Here is a 10390-nt window from a genome sequence, read left to right as displayed (position 1 = left end):
AATGTGAGAATTGTGTGTCGCATGAAGAATCAATAGTCAGATATCATTTATATGTCTATGTGATCGATCAAAGTTATAAGATCTGGTTCTGACATGACAAAGAGTTTCAAACAATCGATGTGATAATATACGAAGGAAGAAACCAACGACGACAGAGATTTATTTCATGTGCTAATTAAATATGGTTCAAAATGTCCATGATCAATTTTCTGACGTAGTTAATACGTTTAACAATATGTTTGATGATGCAAAACAAGCCTTTATTTTCCGGTTGTAAAAGATTCACAAAGTAGTCAGAATTTAGTTAGGCTATACAACCTGAATGTTCAGATTTTGATGGATTAATGCTAGCTTTTTCGAACTATTGTCCACAATTGGCGAATTCTTACCTAAAAATAATGAAATCCTAGTATCCATGTATGAAACAATAAGAAAAAGAAAAATGTCCTATTGCCTTAGATCTTAGTTATAAAAAAAATAGATGTATATCCAAACAATTATTGCTTATATAGAAAAATGACAAATATTAGATAGGTGCCCTAAATGTAACCTAATTTTAAGATGGAAGACAATTAAGAACTCAAATGAAGACATTCACTTTACATCTTTAACCTTAACTTTTTATTAAATAATCATTAACGTGTATAGGCTAGACAATAAATATCCTACCACATTATACAAGAGAATAATGATATTAATCAAAATTCAAGATATATAGTATATTTGAAGCATCAACAATAAATTAAATTTATCTACATTTATTTGTGGGTTCTTTTTATTTACATTTATTTGTTTTCATTTTTATAAAATAATAATGCAGAACAAAGGGATGAAGAAAAATTTAATGATTAATACATAACCTTTGAAATTAATATGTGGTAACCATATTTGTTTTCTCTTTAATTCCAACTTTATTTTATATATTGGTTAACATTTTTTTAACTTTCAAAATTTTAACCTATTAGATTATTCATTACCACTTTTTTTTTTTTTTTACCAATATTTAACCGAAAAAAGATTAGTAAATCTACACAATGTCTAAAACTTCCAATTATATCAACTTTATGTATTAAATTATCCAAAATCTTTGAGCCTTGTAAGTTTCGGCCTTTCAAATTTGTATCAATGGGAAAACTTGGGAGAGAACTGATGGGTTAAAATTAGTAAAAAAATAATATCAATTTTAGAAGCTGTAAGATAGTACATAATGTCACATGCATATATACCATATTTAGTACTCTATAGTATTTAGTACACAATAATGTCACATACATATAATATTTCGTACTCTATGAATAGACCTACCCCAACCACCAACTTTATGCAAAGAGGGGAATATAAAAAAAAAAAGAAAAGAAAAGAAACAGATTGAATGAGGTATAGACAAATATCAAAAAATTAGCATATGGTATCACCTTGAGAAGTGTGCATATCCACCATTTTGTGACCAATAATAATTTTTCAGTCCCTCAAGAATGCTTTACATATACTCTTAAAAGATAATTATTAGATAATTGATATATTTTATTTATCTTAATTGTTAATTTAAGTTAATTAGTATTTAATTTTGCACACTTCTCTACCACACATATATACGCATGTCTCTCTGAATTGCATTTGTATTTTTCATTCTTTGATCATCCTATCAATTCTCCAATCATATATCTAAGGGATCCTAAAGATAAATTTTATAAACTAATTGAGGTAAATTTATAAACTAATTGAGGTAATTTTTTTATCCTAAGTTAGTACCGATGTACATATTTTTCCAACTAATGTTCACTGTGTAATATCATGTAATAGGGTGACTTCGTAGTAGATCCCAAATTTAAAAAGAACATCTTACAAAATGCAAGTATTTTCTACCGAAATTTCAAGTCATCGCTAGCTATCAAGTATGTCTTACCATTTAAGGAAGATTTGGAAAAACTGAAAAATCCACCAACGAAATACTCATTCATCGAGCATGAGCATTAGAGCACATTTGTTTCTTCCAGATTAAATGAACACTAGTACTTTAAGACAACTATAATCACCATTCCCTTCATTGGTATATGATAGTAATTATGCTAAAATTTAGTTTATGTGTGAAGGTGTGGTTAACAACAAGGGTTGTGAGCGGCGGAAAAACAACAAATACACCCATCGAATGTCGCGCAAGGGTTATGCAAAAACCTTGTAAAAGATGGTAAGCCGTTGGAATAATAGTATATGGGTTCCAATAATGCTACATGTAATGTGGACTAATCATAATGTAATTTCATTTTCAAAAAACAAGCACGTCTATTGGTGAAATAGTTGATCGTGCTTTAGTATGGAAGAAAGCATGAATAAACAAAGATGGTAAAATTTTAAAGCATCAATATAAGGGTATTAATGAGCAATGACTTTTTTATGTCGAGTTATAGATAACAACGACACATTGAAAGCGTCGATATAAGAGTATCAATGACAATATATTGGGGTGTTATCTAAGCATTTTTAACGACACTTTTTTCAAAGTATTGTTAAATAGCCTATCTTGACATGAGTTTTAATAATGCAAAAATTGTATTGTTGAAACTCTTTAGACGCAAAATTTGTGTCGCTAAAACCCATTTTTCTAGTAGTGATAAAGGTTTTTTTATTATTATTATTTTATGTCTTGTTCATTTGTTCATTTAAACATTTGAAAAATTCTTAGAACGAACCCATTTGATACAAAATAAAAACCATCAATCATCAATCAACACGTTTACAATTTTCTTTGAGATGGAAATTTAATTCTCGATTTCCCATCTTTTCTAGTTTAAATATATGTCTAGACCTATTGAGTTATACTCTATTCAAATAATTTCACATTTATTGTAACTCGAAACAAATCTAGGGTTAAGATTTATTTTCATGCAATTGTATATAAAATTTAAATCATGTGTCCATTTACACAACAGCGTTTGTAGTCCAACGGTTAGGATAATTGCCTTCCAAGCAATAGACCCGGGTTCGACTCCCGGCAAACGCAATTCCTATTTTTATTCTCTTTGTAATTAAAGTAGAGGTGAATGTGAAATTAGTATCCTCAACTCTCCAATCAAATACACTCAGAACTTTCCTAAATTCATTTTATTTAGCTTTAGTCATAAGCTAATTAGTTTTATTTATAGATTTAAGAATATTATATTTATAGACAAAATGAGTCTATTTTTATAAAATCATACAATTATTTAAAATAAAAGCATAAAGTTAGATGGACCTTGAAATCTATTTTTAAATACTCAAGAAATAAAAATGTACATTTTGAAAACTTAAGATTAAACGAGTGTATTCTTATAAACATAAGGACTAAAAAAAATATACTTTTAAAAGTCAGAGATCAAACTCATACTCTTTGAAACTTGAAAGCTAAAAAGACACATTCTCCTATAAATTTAAACACTATAATTTTAAATTTGAACTCAATTAGATCTTTTTATTTGATTCAACTTCCTAAATATAGTGTGATAAAATTCTCATGTATGATTCTATCGTAGAAACTATTTATGAAGGTTTAATTTATCAAGTCATGAGAACTAAATTTTAATATAAATCATTTTAATTAATTTTTTTTAATTTAAAGTTATAGGAACCAAATTTGTAGTTAAACCATGTAAATAATACCAATTAATTTATGCATAAATCATAACACATCTTTGAATTAATTATGTTACCAATATTGTAGGAGATATATAGACATGTTCTTCCATCTTACATAAATTTCTCCATTAAAAAGAAAGTCTTTGATTGATAAGGTATAAATTAAAAGTGGAAAAGATTGCTCAAATGAGTATTTGAAATTGAGAATTTAACTAATTCTCATTTGTGTATCATTTCTTCAGAAGAAGTTTGTGGTTTCAATGAATCAATAGAAATTGAGAAAATAACTTTGTATTTTGAAATAACCTTTAGAAAAAGATTTCTTTTTTATTAGGAAATAAAAATGTTTGAGGATTAATGGAGTTTTGATTAAGTCCATTGCAAATGGTTGATTATTACTTATTTTTCTATTATTAAAAAAATCCATAAATTTTCAAAAATGATGTGTTATTCATATATATATATATATATATATATATATATATATATATATATATATATATATATATATATATATATATATATAAGTAATTATTTTTTGTGTCTTGAATGTTTTAAGATATAATTCTACCCCATATAAAATAATGGAGTTTAGGATAAACACCTAAAATCAACTTTTAGAAAAATAAACTTTGTGTATTTAATGGTTAATCTCCCTAATTTGTATGAAACAATCTAACCAACACCTTCGACAACCATCTTTGTCAACTGTCGTTGGCCAACTTTCTTTTACCATATTTTTTATGGACATTGCCTATTGACTTTTGTTGGTCATTTTTCTATGACGGTTGTTGAATTATTTTTGTCAATTGTTTTATGGTAATCATTACCAGTCAACTTTTGTCCATTGTTTTTCTATGACTGGTATTGGCCAACTGCCAACAACCACTTTTTTTTTTTTTATTGTCATAATTTGACTTCCAATGACCATTGTTGTTGATCTCTAATTATTATTTTACGGTGATTACCAGATTACCTCAAACCACCATTCTCGATGATTATTAAACTTCTATAAAATTCTCCACTAATAAATATATATATATATATATATTAAGTCATTCCAAACAAACTCTTAATACATAAAATATAAATGTAAATTAGATAAATCAACTTAAGAACAAGAAATAAATAATTAATATATTCTAGAAAATTAAGAATTAAAAAGTAATTTTGTGAATATAAGATGTATGTAGTGATTCTTTCTCGAAGTGAGCGTTTGTAGTCCAACGGTTAGGATAATTGCCTTCCAAGCAATAGACCCGGGTTCGACTCCCGGCAAACGCAATTACCGTTTCCATCTTCTTAGATCCTAAAAAAACTCTTTTTTCACAGCTGAATTGACTACGGTTTTTAGTCTATTATACTCATCCATATGTATTATTATATTTTGGTTCATTTTATTATTTTAGAAAATACGCTTAGATTAATAAAATATATAGATATTAAAATTGAAGAGAGAATAAATTCAAATTTTTTGACCAACCATTTGAAATTAAATTTTTAAGCACTTTGTCAATCTCTAACTATATTATTTGAATCTTCTTTATACTATATATAATGGCTAGAATTGAATTTAAGAAATGAACGAATTAAGTTAATAAATAAGCATAATGATTTAAAGCAAACTTTTCAAATTCATCAAAGCACCAACCATATGACAAATTTTTAAATCGAGTATCAAACAGCATAAGATATGACCTTAATCGTACTAAGTTCAAAACTATTATTTATAGCAAGAAAATAAATAATTTTTGCAATAGAGATTTCCTTCCAAACATTGAATATATTTTAATGGAAGCTTTAGATTGAGAGGATTTAGAAGCTTCAAAATTAATTAGACGAAATGTTTTGTTTTTGCTAATTCACTGTCAAAATACCTACGGATAAATCATTATCCAAAAGTTTTGATAAAAATGAAAAAGATATAGAAAAATGTAAAAATGGTTTAATCCGAATCCACAAATATTCGAAAGAAAGGGTTAGGGGATGGTTTGTTATTGGGCCATTATGGTGATTTATTACTCTTTCTGCTTCCTCTTCTTCAATTTTCCGTTTCCAACGAATCAACATTCACACATTCATTACCAAACTTCTGATTTCCAACTCTACCTCTCCTTCCTTTCAGGTATTTCCAATCCATTTCTTTCACTTTTTTTCTCCTCTTTCACCCTCCACTTCCTCTTCCCTTTCGCATCACTACAGATTTATTTCAAATTTCAGCACCAACTTCTCCCGTGTTGCTTTTACTCCCCCGCCGCCCGATTCCACCTTCATTAATATGTGCTTTTACTACTCCTTCCAGGTTTCGTTTGTGTTAGTTTTTTGTTGTTCAATTCGTCTCTACTTTTGTTTGCAATCACTGATTTCGCTCTTAGTATAATTCCCATTAGTATTTTTTATTAAGACATTTAATGGAAAGGCTTGCATCCACTTGAAAACAAAAGAACATTATCCATATTTATATAGCTTTATATCGATAGTTTTCTGACTCTCTAGGGTAAGAATATGATGGTCTATTGCTCTGTTTGGTGGTAAGTCTTTGAGTGTTGCGAAAATATCCTTGTACTGTTTCAGCAAGTCTTAGAATAATTTTTTTAAAATAAAAACAAGCCTATTTGTTAATGATAATGAGTGAGGCTTGAACTATGGGAGAATATAATCCTAGATGAAAACTTAGGCAACAAAACAAGATGGCAACCTAAATAACGCAATACAAAGCATTTCCTTGACGAAACATCCACAAAAAGCTAAACACAAAGAAAAGTTCAAAAATCTCTCAACACGAGCCCATTCGAGTATAAAAACTTGCATGACTAAATTTTCGAGATGAGAGGAGAAAGTGAAGCGCAAAGTAGAAGCAACCAACTGCCTCAAAACTGTCTTCTTAATGCCATCCAAAACCCAGAGGAACTTGAATAAATCTTCCAAACAAACAAAATCTAATTCCAGAATTTTTTTTTAAAAAAAAATCGTCTTTGGCAAGCTAGAAAAACGGAGGCCAAACACAAAAAGCAAGACTTGAATCATTGGGATCCCTTCTTCATCTCCCGTCTTCACTTGGTCATTCTCCAAATCATCTCCCTCCTCAGTCCTTAGTTTCTAAATTTTGAAATTCGATCAAAATGCATTGCTCCTCCTCATCCCACTCCACTTGCTACATTCCTAAAATCACATCCATTATTTACCCAAATCAGTTGCTATGAAATATGGCTCTAATCGTTAACTCTGGTAGCCTCTCTTCCACCCTCTTACAAATACCAGGTCTGTTGACTGTTGTTCCGTCCCAGATGGTTACCCCAAACCTTGTTTCTTTTTGTGATTGGTAACGCCAATTCATCTGCTATCTCATGAGTCTCCCCACTATCAATAAGAACTATTACTCCTCTTCCCTTCACGTCTCCCATTAGCTTTACTGTTCCTTTTTCCGAAAATCTGAGGATGGCCTGCAGGGCAATTTTGGTGCGCGCCTTCATTTTTTCTGAAACGAAAACGAAATCTTCATTGGTATAATGAAAAGATTGTACAAAATACAACCAAATAATATGGTGTACAATCAGTAGGTGTAGGTGCACCACCCAGGCATCTCAACTAGTTTGACAGCACTCCATCATCACATCTTAGACAAAATAAAAAGCAAATCCCTAGTACAAACATCATCTGCCTCTCAACTCAAAACATAGACCAAAACAAAAAGAATAAAAGACACAGCTAATAATCCATCTGAATGAAAGACGGCCAATTGAGACTAATATCTTGCAATGAATAGTTTTTGAACTCTTTAGAGAAAGAACACCACAAGAAAGAGGAAATCTTTGTTGACTCCAAACGAACCCGGCCTCATCTAAGAAGCTTTGTTTTGAAAAATTATTTGATTTCTTTCCATCCATAAATTTGACTACATTCATCTACTGGCCTTTATCGCGCTGAGGATTTTAGGTGTTGATTTCAGAATTGTACTCATTAGAATATGCATTACATTATCTCTAAATGAACATCAAAAAGTCTAGCAAACATTAAAGTGAGCAAAAAGGTTGAACCAACATGAGGATGAATTGGAGCAATCAGAAAATAAGTGTTGTGAAGCTACTATAAAAGCTACTATAACTGGACTTCCAAATTGCTTTTTCCATATTTTTATCCAAAGGAGAGGAGAATTGAAGATGCTTGACCAAAGATCTTACTGAGAAATGCCCATTTGATTCCAAGGACCCAGACCTCCTATCAAGCATGTGAAGACGTGTTCTTCTGGAGTCGACGCAAAATGATGGAAATACAAAATTGGGTCAATTTACCGTTTCATCATTGAGATCATTACTTATTCTTTAATTAATATCTATAAATCGTGTCTTATTTCATAAGATATATTTTAGATTTGTTACGTTAATTTACAACAGTCCCCAAAATAATATAACAAGTGTGGACATTTTGAGAGGAAGATAGGATTTTAAGAATTTTGGTTTTAATTATGAGATTTTTAGAAACGTTTGTTTGTGTGGGTTTGAGGTGTATCACAATATTGTAATATTCAATAAATGCATACAATTTTCAAAGATGTCATGTTGAATATTTGACTTAAAAATTGGCCGTCGGCCCCTCCCTATCTTACCACCTTCCAAAATTTCATGGCCGTCGGCATCATGCCCACCACAATTTCATCATCCCCTCCCAGGTGAATAAACTAAAAAAAATTGTAAATTTGAAAGTAAATAAACTAAAATCATTGTTTATTTTTTTATTTTTTTTACTATTTTTAACCCATCAATTCTCTCCCAAGTGTTACCATTATACAAATTTGAAAGGCCAAAACTTACGAGCTCAAAGATTTTGGATAATTTAATACATAAAAATCTAATTGAAAGTTTAGGCATTGTGTAGTTTTACTAATTGGTAATGAATAATCTAATAGGGTAAAATTTTGAAAGTTAAAAAAATGTAACCCAATATATAATATAAGTTGAAATTAAAGAGAACAAACATGCCTACCACGTATTAATTTTCAATTACTTTTTCTTTACCCATTTGTTCTGCACTATTATTTTATAAAAATGAAAACAAATAAATGTAAATTAAAAGAAAAAACCCATAAACAAATGTAGATAAATTTAATTTATCATTGATGCTTAAAATAGAGTATGTTGAATTTTGATTCATATCATTATTCTCCTATATATCTAACAAATGAATGATTGATGTGAGCTCAAATATACACATTAATATAATAATGTAGACATATATCATATTTTGTAGGATATTTATGGCCTAATCTATGATTGAAAGTGATTGTTTAATGAAAATTTAAAGGTTAAAAGATGTAAAATAAAGAAATCAAATTGAAATAGTAAAAAAGTAAAATTGTAAGATTGTAAAACTTAATTTAGTAAGAAGAAAAAGAAAAAAGGGTAAAAGTAGAGAGAGAGAGAGAGAGGGCGGGAAAGGAAAAGGAGGAGTAGGAACAGGCGGCATTATTATTAAACCACCGTCTTGGCCTTGGGATAAACAACACCTATAATTTAATGGCACACATATTTCAAATTTCTCCTTCCATTCTTCTCTTTGACTGCTCCTAACTCAAACTCTATTCTTCCTTTTTACTTCTTCCACTTCAATTCCTTTTTTGGAAGATTGCTTCTTTTTCCACGATCTTCAAATTCAATACCCACCTTTCCCCTCTTGTTAGATCCCAAAAAAGAAAAACACTCGTTTTTCACCCTTTCCTACCTACCTTAATTTAGTCCCAGTGGGAACCACTCCATTCATACGGCTATACAAATTCATAATATATTTATTGTTAGCCAATGGTGAACATTAGTGGATTATTCTTGATTTTTTTTTGCCAAACCATCATTGAATTGATTGCGGTCGGTTTAGTAAATGTTCAAACTGATTTCAATCATGAAAAAGGACAAACCAAACATTAGTCGATCGGTTCAAGCTTTTGAATTTTTCTTTTAAATATTGTCGGTCAACTTAGGTTTTTAGTCTATTATACTCGTTTGTTTTTTGTCTGAGAAGGCTCACGGAACTATTATGTTATACGATTACTTGTGAGTCTATATTACTTGACATCACAACATGAATCTCACCAATGGTAAACACTTGTTAGTTTAATGCTAAATCATGTGTGTGATTGTTTGTGTGGATTAAAAGTTTAACTCTTTAATGTTTTTTTTCGAAAAGAAATTAAAATATTTGACAATTACTTAAAATATTTATGGGAACAATAAATTTATGACGTAAGTTTGGTCTTGAACAATTGAAATCAACAAAAGTAATATTTGAGTGTTTAAATTGTTGATCTCTCCCTCACATATGTTTACTATTAAAATTATCGATAACCATCACATGTTAATCCTCTATTTCTATCTTTGCAAACCATTCTTAATTAATGACAACCACGAGCTTTAGAGTTGTTAAATGAATAACAACAACCAATTTCAATAACCAACTTCGATGATTATTTTAACTCCTAACTACATCAATGATCTATAACAACTAACTCTAATAACCTAATGAATTCATCCTAGGCTATAGAGAGAAAAGAAGAACTTAGTAGTAACCTAGTGTTAGAAAAACTTTGAGCCAAAGTATACCAAAGTAAAAGAAGAATTGGGCAAGTATTTTTCTCATCATCACTATTTAAAATAAAAAGCGAATTAAATAGATAACACAATTATTTCCTTCCCATCTCACACGCTCTTTCTTCTTTATATATATATACACACACACACAGACACACACAGACACACAACACTTCACCCCCAAAGTCTCAAATTTCATT

General features: G+C 29.6%; 1 long non-coding RNA gene and 2 other non-coding genes across 3 annotated transcripts; all 3 read left to right on the top strand.

The window, feature by feature from the left end:
- Window positions 1–2929: 2929 nt before the first annotated feature.
- On the top strand, window positions 2930–3001 carry TRNAG-UCC (transfer RNA glycine (anticodon UCC)). The gene has a single exon. It is a non-coding gene; the product is annotated as a tRNA-Gly (tRNA).
- Window positions 3002–4824: 1823 nt separating this feature from the next.
- Window positions 4825–4896, top strand: TRNAG-UCC (transfer RNA glycine (anticodon UCC)). The gene has a single exon. It is a non-coding gene; the product is annotated as a tRNA-Gly (tRNA).
- A 709-nt stretch (window positions 4897–5605) lies between these two features.
- Window positions 5606–8162, top strand: LOC107990340 (uncharacterized). The gene is made up of 2 exons (XR_001761830.2): window positions 5606–5737; window positions 5833–8162. It is a non-coding gene; the product is annotated as an uncharacterized LOC107990340 (long non-coding RNA).
- Window positions 8163–10390: the final 2228 nt, after the last annotated feature.

Source organism: Cucumis melo, chromosome 12, assembly GCF_025177605.1.
Source record: "Cucumis melo cultivar AY chromosome 12, USDA_Cmelo_AY_1.0, whole genome shotgun sequence".
Classification (NCBI taxonomy): domain Eukaryota; kingdom Viridiplantae; phylum Streptophyta; class Magnoliopsida; order Cucurbitales; family Cucurbitaceae; genus Cucumis; species Cucumis melo.
Note: the sequence above shows the minus strand (reverse complement) of the source record. Positions and strands in the feature narration are given on the sequence as shown.